Source organism: Hylobates moloch, unplaced genomic scaffold (assembly GCF_009828535.3).
Source record: "Hylobates moloch isolate HMO894 unplaced genomic scaffold, HMol_V3 SCAFFOLD_40, whole genome shotgun sequence".
NCBI lineage: Eukaryota > Metazoa > Chordata > Mammalia > Primates > Hylobatidae > Hylobates > Hylobates moloch.
This window is the reverse complement of record NW_026652315.1, coordinates 1,902,398-1,913,153: the sequence shown is the minus strand read 5'-3', so window position 1 is coordinate 1,913,153 and position 10,756 is coordinate 1,902,398. Positions and strand designations below refer to the sequence as shown.

Sequence of the window (10,756 nt, the reverse complement as noted above, 5' to 3'; positions counted from 1 at the left end):
ATATTTTTTATTTATTCATTTATTTATATATTTTTTCCAAGACAGAGTCTCACCGTGTCTCCCAGGCTGGAGTGCGGTGGCGTGATCTCGGCTCACTGCAAATTCTACCTCCCAGGTTCAAGCAATTCTCCCTGCCTCAGCCTCATGAGTAGCTGGGATTATAGGCAATTGCCGCCAAGCCCAGCTAATTTTTGTATTTTTTAGTAGAGATGGGGTTTCGCCATGTTTGTCAGGCTGGTCTCGAACTCCTGACCTCAGGTGATCTGCTTACCTCAGCCTCCCAAAGTGCTGGGATTGCAGGCGTGAGCCACGGTGCCCAGCCAAAAGGTTATTTTTGACCTAATCAGAGAAACCAAAGATTTCTGCACATATGCTCTGCCTTTAAAGATCCTCCCGCTTAGTCCTCATCCCTGACAGTGCAGAAAGCTTCGAGAAACACAGGGGCCTTTGCTGCATGTCAGGAGCTGGCTGAAGGGCACTAAGAGTGAAGGGGCCATGGTCGACTGAGCTTCTCCCAAAAACCCTGTTTAGCAGAGGAGGAAGTGGGACAAGTGACCTCTAGAAGTTATGAAATCCATCCCCCTACCTTCTGGCAGCCCTGACAATTAATAAACAGTTCCCTCTCCGAGATGATTTCCTTTGGAATTAGAACCTGGAATTTCCTCAAATTGTAGTAGACAATTTGAATTCCTGAACCTGGAATTTCCTCAAATCATCTTGGAGAGGGCCTTTAAAGATTACAAATTAGAAATGAATTGTTTGACATTCTCCTCAGTTTTTTTTGGATGATGCATGGGACTCCAGAATTCTCTGCCCAAATATCCCCAAGCTTGTCTCCAAACCCAGTGCTGATCTTTTCAAGGTTAGTTCTTCTAAGGGTGACCCAGATGCTGGTGTGTACAACCCGACCTTAAGGGATCAACAAAGAGTAAGTATTACGAGGAAGTTGGATATATAGGCTGAGAAGTCCATATGGGAATGCAAGAGATCTATGCTGATGCAAGAAGGGCTGGAGACAGGAGTGGGAAGAAAAAAGGATGCAGGATGAGGGCCAAAGCTGGGGGCTGGCTCTTCCCATGCCACCATGTTCCAGCAAGAGATTCTGACATCCAAGAATTTAAAATTCCAACCTGGACTTACAGGTTGTTCTGAAAGTATTTTTGACAAGGTAGGAGGACAGAACATATTGTATCGAATGATTTGTGAGCTTTACTTATAACTTTAAAATATTTAGACATCTGGTTTTTAGGCCTCCATTTGCACTCTTGTCAAGGCCTACAATACCCCATGACCTACCCTGCTACCTTCTGGGAGAGAAACCTTCACAATCCAAATGGCTCAGAGCATGGTCCAGCTGAAACCACATGCTGTACTGCCTCACATCTGTCCCACTCTGCCCTATTTTGTCCCCTAAGAGTGGTTAGATCTTACAGGGCACATCCTATGACCATGTGTTTTGCACAAGCCCTATACTAGTTTTCTGGTCTGTACTGAGGGCATTAAATCAAATATAAGAGTTTTGCCCAACTTTCAGGGACCATTAAACTTAATGCAATTGAATTATGGGCCTTGAAGCCTTGCCTGAAAAAGATGAGGTGGTTGGGCCGGGCGCGGTGTTTCACGCCTGCAATCCCAGTACTTTGGGAAGCCGAGGTGGGTGAACCACCTGAGGTCAGGAGTTTGAGACCAGCCTGGCCAACATGGCAAAACCCTGTCTTTACTAAAAGTACAAAAAAATTAGCCAGGCATTATGACACATGCCTGTAGTCCCAGCCGCTCGGGAGGCTGAGGTGGGAGAATCACTTGAACCCGAGGCAGAGGTTGCAGTGAGCCGAGATGGCGCCACTGCACTCCAGCCTGGGCGACAGAGTGAGACTCCATCTCAAAAAAAAAAAAAAAAAAAGAGGTGGTTGAAATTTGGCTGACAATCCAACTTTCTTTTATTTTTTCCATGTCAGATGGGTAATGGGCCGACATCGTAACAAGGTCTGAGGGAGGCCCACCCATCTCTCACACACAAGCATGAAACCACAGTCATCACACTTATGAACTACAAAAGGATCACTGACTCTCTTTTTAAGGAGTGGCACACACCAGTGAAGGGAAGAAGGGAGCAATGTCAGGCTCAAGGGGCTACTTGAGGCAGTTTGGGGAAGAAGGGCAGGCAGCAGCTGCTGAGAGGGACTTGGAGGGATGAACAGAAGTGTTTGCAGGTATCCTTAGGGAAATTTTACCATATGTTATGAGCAGCTTGCCTCACTTTCCCAAAGAAAAGTCAGTAAATGCTACCTTACTCAAGATGGCTGATAGAGTTGGATTTGTTCATTTGTTTTGGAAGAGGATGACCAGGGGATGGAAGCGAGTGCCGAGTCTGGCCCAAAGCTGATCTTGGGGTGACAACAGGAGCTGCAGAAGGGCCCACGTGCACTCAGGCTAACTAATTAAATGGAATGTTGGACACCCATTTCTCTTTCTCCAGAGCTGACCATGTAAAGGCTTCAAAGTAGTGCCAAAGTGTCTGAAAATGAAACAGGGGCAGCAGCAGTGGCAGGCTCACTCAGGCCTTCCTGGAGGATGAACTAAGAGACAGGTGAGCTGCATGCCTGGCCTTGCTCTACCAAAGCCTGTTTTTAGATATCTGCTTTGGTTGTTTTTGTTCTCTGTTTTTACAATAAAAGGAATTTGTGTTTATTCAACAAAATTTGAAGTAGGCCAGGCAAGGTGGCTTATGCCTGTAATCCCAGCATTTTGGGAGGCCGAGGTGGGAGGATAACTTGAGTCCGGGAGTTCAGGACCAGCCTGGGCAACATAGCAAGACACTGTTTCAAGACTCTGCTTCTTTTTTTTTTTTCTTGCTCTGTCACCCAGGCTGGAGTGCGGTGGCGTGATCTGGGCTCACTGCAACCTCTGCCTCCTGGGTTCAAGCGATTCTTCTGCCTCAGCCTCCTGAGTAGCTGGGATTACAGGCACCCGCTACCACGCCCGGCTAATTTTTTTTGTATTTTTAGTAGAGATGAGGTTTCACCATGTTGGCCAGGCTGGTCTCGAACTCCTGACCTCAGGCGATCTGCTCGTCTTGGCCTTCCAAGTGCTGGGATTACATATGTGAGCCAACGTGCCCAGCCTTATTATTTTTTAAAAAATGAGAAATGTAGAAAAAGTTAAAAGCAAAAATAAAAATCTCTCTAGTGTTACCATCCGGTATAACCAGGTAAACATTCGTCATATTTCCCTCAAGGCTTTTCTTCCTCTCTACATAGATAGGGTGTGTGTGTGTGTGTGTGTGTGTGTGTGTGTGTGTGTGTGTGTGTCAGGGAGAGTAAAAGATAGATATTTTAACATAATTGGATCCTCTTCCTTTTAGCACTGTTTTCAAGGCAGCAGGGTTAATGTGATCCTAAAGTACTAAGATGAGTCATCTTAGAATTATTGAGCAACTTCATGAGATTTGGTAAAAACAAGGTTGACTTTCCTTCATCTTGTCATTAGGAATTACCTACTCTAATATCCAGCTGCTTTTCTCATGGTCCATGCTCAGCAAGAAGGATAGCAAGATTCAAATCAGAGATGTAAAAGTAAGGAATATAACTAAGGCACTTGCTATTGACTTGAAGACTTCAACAGATTTTGACACCTGAGTCTTTTAGTCACAATAGTCCCACTTTGCACTAAGGTTAAAGAGGTAAAAAATCAAGTTAAAGTCAAAGAGTTCAAGAATCAAGTTGAAAGTCTGGGCATGGTGGCTCATGCCTGCAATCCCAGCACTTTGGGAGGCCAAAGCTGGCAGATTGCTTGAGCCCCAGGAGTTCAAGACCAGCCTGGGCAACATAGTGAGACCCTATCTCTAAAAAAAAAAAAAAAAATTAGCAGGTCATGGCGGCACACACCTGCAGCCCCAGCTACTTGGGGGGCTGGGGCAGGAGGATCACTTGAGCCTGGCTGTTCGAGGCTACAGGGAGCTGTGTTCGTGCCACTGCATTCCAGCCTGGGTGACAAAGTGAGACCCTGTCTCAAAAAAAAGAATCAAGTTGCGACCAGGTGCCGTGGCACATGCCTGTGGTCCCAGCTACTCAAGAGGCTGAGGTGGGAGGATCACCTGAGCCCAGGGTTCAAGGCCAGCCTGGGAAACATAGCAAGACTCAGTCTCTAATTAAGAAAAATCAAGTTGAATCATTTGAATCTTCTGGTAAATCCTGTTCTAAACTATATTAGGACTTGATTTTTGTGGTGTAAGTAACTTTGCATTTACTTGGGGATTTTGCTCAAAGATAAGTAAGAGATGAGACAGCTCTCCCATATTTGAGGATGGCATATCAGCAGTATATAAGGAGCAACATAAATTACCTTTTATAATTGAGCAGAGACTGGGAAACCAAACTCATTTTGTCAGAGTTCCAAAGAGACAAAAGTGAAATCTCAGCTCTTTTTTTCTTAGTGAGTTTGAAAAACTGTCCTGGGAAGAAACATTTCAGTCAATTTAATAATAAGCCTTCATACCCCTAGGCTTTTGCTTATGCTAATCCTTTGTTTTGTTTTGTTCTGTCACCCAGGCTGGAGTGCAGTGGTGCGATCTCGGTTCACTGCAACCTCCGCCTCCCAGGCTCAAGTGATTACAGGCACGTGCCACCACGCCCGGCTAATTTTTTGTATTTTTAGTAGAGACGGGGTTGCGCCATGTTGGCCATGCTGGTCTCCAACTCCTGACCTCAGGTGATCCACCCGCCTCAGCCTCCCAAAGTGCTGGGATTATAGGCATGAGCCATCGCACCCTGCCACTGCTTATGTGAATCCTAAAACCTAGAAGGTCCCACCCTGCCAGCGGCATTCACACCAGAGTAAGTAACTCCATCGTGAGTGAGGGCTAGGAAAATGAGGCTGGGACTCACTGGGCTGCATTCCCATAAAGTTAGGTATTCCTAGCCTCTACATGTTTACAGTTAAGGAATCAGGTTGTAAATGTTTACTAAACAGACCCAGACTTGGGAGTGTCCTGATATCCCAGTATCTTGAGAACAAAAGAATTTCTAATTTTGCTTTAAAGATAATAATATCGATTCTCGCAAAATATAGTAATTAAGAAAATTAATCCTTTATTACAAACCCTTGTAGCAGAGCACACCTCCCCATGATCTTTTTTATCCCGTATATAAACAAGTATTGTACCTAGGGTGGGCACGTTCCTCCTCTTACTTTCAGGAATGCCCTACTCTGTCTATGGAGTAGCTGTTCTTTCACCACTTACTTGCTTAATAAACTTGCTTTTGCCTTGCACTGTGGATTTGCCCTGAATTCTTTCTTGCATGAGATCCAAGAACCCTCTCTCGGCATCTGGATCGGGACCTCTTTCCTATAGCAATCCTAATCCTCCACCTTTCTATTTTTTGGTTATTTTAATTTTTTGGAGACAGGATGTCACTCTGTCACTCAGGCTTGAGTGCAGTGGCACAATCATGGCTACTGCAGCCTCGACCTCCTAGGCTTAAGTGATCCTCCCACCTCAGCCTCCCGAGTAACTGGGACTATAAGCACGTGCCATTGCACTCTACCATCTGCCTGCTTCGGCCTCCCAAAGTGCTGGGATTACAGGCGTGCACCACCACACCTAGCCTTCTCCACCTTTCTAAATCAATCTTTATAGCCAGACAGACCATAGGCCACCACTCCAAGAAGCCCTCCAAAATCTTTGCCAGCATGATCTTTATTTAGCATTCATATTGTTCTGCTATGTGTAGCAATGTGTTCCGCTTGATAACAATGTTTTAAATGATAAGCAAGATATTTACAATGGTTCAAAAATTGAGCAACATAAAGCATTTCCAGTGTACTGTCTTGTTCCAACCCTTGCCCCCACATCCCACAAACACTTCTGTCAGTTTCTTGTATCTTTTCCAAAGTTTCTTCTTGCAAGCATAAATACAAATCTATTATTTCACCATCTCTATTTTCTTACACAGAAGGTAGCCTGATGTACATATAATTTTATACTTTGCTTTTTTTTTTTTTTGTGATGGAATTTGCTCTTTTTGCCCAGGCTGGAGTGCACGATCTCGGCTCACAGCACGATCTCGACTCATGGCAACCTCTGCTTCCCGGGTTCAAGTCCCAGTAGCTGGGATTACAGGCACGCACCACCATGCCCGGCTAATTTTTGTATTTGTAGTAGAGATGGTGTTTCACCATGTTGGCCAGGCTGATCTTGAACTCCTGACCTCAGGTAATCTGCCCGCCTTGGCTTCCCAAAGTGCTGGGATTACAGGTGTGAGCCAGCATGCCCAGCCACCTTGCTCTTTTCATTTTAACTTATCAATACATCTTGGGAATTTTTCCATATAGGTTTAGAAATAAATTCCTTATTCTGTTTTTAAAGGGTTGTGTTTGCTTGTTTTTGTTTTTTGAGATGGAGTCTCACTCCGTCGCCCAGGCTGGAGCACCGTGGCACGATCTTGGCTCACTGCAACCTCACCTCCCAGGTTCAAGGGATTCTCCCACCTCAGCTTCCCAAGTAGCTGGGACTACAGGCTTATGCCACTGTGACTGGCTAATTTTTGTATTTTTAGTAGAGACAGTTTCACCATGTTGGCCAGGCTGGTCTTCAACTCCTGACGTCAAGTGATCCACCTGCCTCGGCCTCCCAAAGTGCTGGGGTTACAGGCATGAGCCATTGTACCTGGCTAAAGGGTTTTAAAACTTAAAGAATCTTATTACAAATTGTCTCCTAATGTTTTTAACCAGTTCTGCTAATGATGGACGTTTGCATTGTTTGCAATCTTTTGCTACATCGATATGCCTTGTAGTCATATGTCAGTTTGCATTGTGCATGTACATATCTGGATAAATTTCCAAAAGCAGGAGGGCTGGGTCAGATTATATAATTCTGTAATGTTGATAGAGGGAACCAAACTGTTTTCCACAGGAGTTCTAGCTGATTTACTCTCAGCAAAAATACACAAGAAACCTGTTTCTCCACAGCCATGCCAAAAGAGAGGAAAAGAGAGAGCACAGATTTAAGAAGTGGTGGCTCAGCCTCAGAAACAAAAGGAAGCTGGGCGCAGTGGCTCACGCCTTTAATCCCAGCACTTTGGGAGGCAGAGGAGGGAGGATTGCTTGGGCCTAGGAGTTCAAGGCCAGCCTGGGCAACATGGCAAGACCCCATCTCTACAAAAAATACAAAAAAAATGGCTGGGCATGGTGGCACACACCTGCAGTCTGAGCTCTGCAGGAGGCCGAGGTGGGAGGATCAATTGAGCCCAGGAGGTCAAGGCTGCAGTGAGCCATGTTTGAAACACTGCATTCCACCTTGGGTGGCAAAGTGAGACACTGTCTCAAAAAAAGAAAAAAAGAAAAAGAGAAAAAGAGGACAACTAGATGAAGACTGGAAAGAGCACACACAGTGTTAGAGCTGACATCTTCCCTGAGGTTCAACCAGCCTCTCCAAGAGATGTCTAGAACCGCTGTTAGCACTAACTGAACATGCCTAACAGAACTAGCTGAAACCAGACCCTGGTCTTGGTTTTTCATTTCCTACCAATGGGACCACCGTTTTCTCACATTTAAAACCTTGTAGGAGAGGATGGGGGCAGGTAGACTTTCAGTTTTTACTTCACAAACTCTAAATATTTATGCTTTATTTTATTACAGGAAGCATATATTTCTCATATAATTTTAAACCCATAATAATATACTGCAAAAACTTGAAAGTCCAGTCATTTTTCTTTTAGTTTTTATTTATCCATTCAAACATTTTCTATTGTGTGAGCTATTTGTTTTTATTTCTGCTTTTTTTCTGACAGGTGACTAGAATAGTTTCTACATAACGTAGCTTTATAGGGAAATTATTTAAAAAACATTAATTTCACTTTTTTTTTTTTTTTTTTGAGAGAGGTTCTCACTCTGTCACCCAAGCTGGAGTGCAGCGGCAAGATCATAGCTCACTGCAGCCTCCAACTCCTAGGCTCATGTGATCCTCCTGCCTCAGCCTCCTGAGTGGCTGGGACTAAAGATGCACACCACGACACGAAGCTAATTAAATTTTTTTTTTTTTTTGTAGAAACAAGGGTCTCAATGCGTTGCCCAGGCTGGTCTTGAACTCCAGGCTGGTCTTTTTTTTTTTTTTTTTTTTTTTTTGATACAGTCTCACTCTGTCACCCAGGCTGGAGTGCATTGGCATGATCTCGGCTCACTGCAAGCTCTGCCCGACCCCCCCACCCCACCCCGGGTTCATGCCATTCTCCTGCCTCAGCCTCCCAAGTAACTGGGACTACAGGCACCCGCCACCATACCCAGTAGAGACGGGGTTTCACCATGTTAGCCAGGATGGTCTCGATCTCCTGACCTCGTGACTTACCCTCATCAGCCTCCCAAAGTGCTGGGATTACAGGCGTGAGCCACTGCGCCCGGCCTCTCCAGGCTGGTCTTGAACTCCTTGCTTCAAGCAATTCTCCCACCTCTGCCTCCCAAAATGCTGAGATTACAGGCTAATTTTGCTTCTTTATAAATTACTTCTAAGCATCACCCCCTGCCACTACTCTCACACCCACTTGCAGTTTTTAAACTGAAAAGAAACTGGAATGTTTACATAATTATTATTGGAGCTGGGACACTTTTTTTTTTTTTTTTTTTGAGACGGAGTCTCGCTCTGTCGCCCAGGCTGGAGTGCAGTGGCGCGGTCTCGGCTCACTGCAAGCTCCGCCTCCTGGGTTCACGCCATTCTCCTGCCTCAGCCTCCCGAGTAGCTGGGACCACAGGCACCCGCCACCACGCCCAGCTAATTTTTTGTATTTTTAGTAGAGACGGGGTTTCACCGAGTTAACCGGGATGGTCTTGATCTCCTGACCTTGTGATCCGCCCACCTCGGCCTCCCAAAGTGCTGGGATTACAGGCATGAGCCATGGCGCCCGGCCGGAGCTGGGACACTTTTTAAAGGGAATTTATATAGCTAGGATTTGTGACAGTTGTGTGATATTTTTACGTGGTGTCATGCACTTTTCAATTCACTGAGGTCTCTTTTATAATAAAAATGCATATTTATATTTATTTTATATAATTTAGAGCAAAACTGTACTACTTTAAATTATGGAAGCTTATAATTGTCATAGCTGTTTTTAGAATCACATTCTTGGTCCAACATTTAATCCATTTGTTACCAAGTCCTTATTGAAGCATTCCTCCTATGGGAAACTGTCATTGACTTTATCATGTTTGGCCCTGTTTCGGGATTTCCAGGAATTCAATATAATAAAAGAGAGGGGCCATCTCCTTGTGCCCTTGACCTTTGTGCATTCACCTTTCCACAGATACAGACACTGTATAGAAATGCACCTGAACCATCTTTCCTACTTGGCATCAGGACAATGGACCAGGCAACAAAGGAACCTTTTGAGCTGTCTCTTTGTGGTGCTGCCTGCCAGTCCACAGCTCAGATCCATCTGTGCCACCAACTCTGTCAAACTACAGCATTTACTCAATTACATTCATACTGGGTTCCATTTAGCCTTGTTGCTTTTTCAAAATTAGTGAAATATGGAGAAAATATAAGTGCAAACACTAGTAAAAGGGAGTGTTGTTCTCATAAACATAAAACAATTGAGACAAAGAAGGGAATCATTAGGTGTGGAGAAGGTAGTGAATCTTCAGCCTCAATAATGACAACTCATACTGAGATGTTGCTATGCATTACTCACCATTGCTATTGCTTTATAGGATTTAATTCATATTCTTACAACACTATGTGAGAAATAAATGACGAAGGTACTATTATGATCTCTGTTTTTACAGATAAAGAAAACAATTCATGATTTACAGAGGTAAATAGCCTGGCCCAAATCTTAAAGCTGCCTGTTGGACTTCAGGTGGTCAACTTTGCTCAGCTAGGATGGAGACGCTCAGATTTTAAAAACATCTATGCATGCTGGAATTATAGCTTAAGAGTATGTCTAGGGGACAGCACACAATCAGGAATTTTATACTACATTTTAGATCTCTGAAAATAGAAACCTGTGCTTAAAGCACACAGATTTGTTTTTGAACTTTATGTATCTGACATTGGTGTGTGTTTTGGGAACGTGTTCTATATGAAGGTAGAACTCTCTTGCATTGCTGTACGTTTTGGATGTACATGTAAAGATGTGAATCCTATGAGGACAGGGAACTTGTCTTCTACTTCTCCAGCACCTACAACACTGCTCAGTAAAGGTTTGTTGTGGTGGTGAGTGAAAAGAGCATTCAGTTGGAAACCATGCTGCCATCACGCTGAACACCAAGAAACACTCTATTTAATCTCCCCAAGTGGTTGTAACAATATATTGAAAAACATGTCAACTGGCTGAGCGTGGTCCTCATACATGTAATTCCAGCACTTTGGGAGGCCGAGGAGGGAGGATCGCTTGAGCCTAGGAGTTTGAGACCAGCCTGGGCAATATAGCAAGACCCAGTCCTACAAAAAAAGAAAAAAAAATTAGCCGGCCATGTTGGTGCCGCCTGTAGTTCTGACTACTTGGGAGGCAGAGGCAGGAGGATTGCTTGAGATATGTGTTCACACCACTGGATTGCAGCCTGAGCGACAGAGTGAGACCCTGTGTCAAAAAAGAAAAGAAAATAGAAAAATAAATGTCATCTTAAATACACACACACAACACACACATCTATGTGTTTGCACAAATATTTGAGGGCATGTAATCAAAAACACATTTGTAAGTACATGATAATAAAGGAAAAATGATGTCACATCTCAAGTATGTAAACACATTTACAGGCATAA

At 44.1% G+C, this 10,756-nt stretch overlaps 1 pseudogene; it reads right to left on the bottom strand.

Annotated features, from left to right (window-relative positions):
* Nucleotides 1-1,952: 1,952 nt before the first annotated feature.
* Nucleotides 1,953-2,062, bottom strand: LOC116463542 (small nucleolar RNA U13; annotated as a pseudogene).
* Between the last annotated feature and the right edge of the window lie 8,694 nt (nucleotides 2,063-10,756).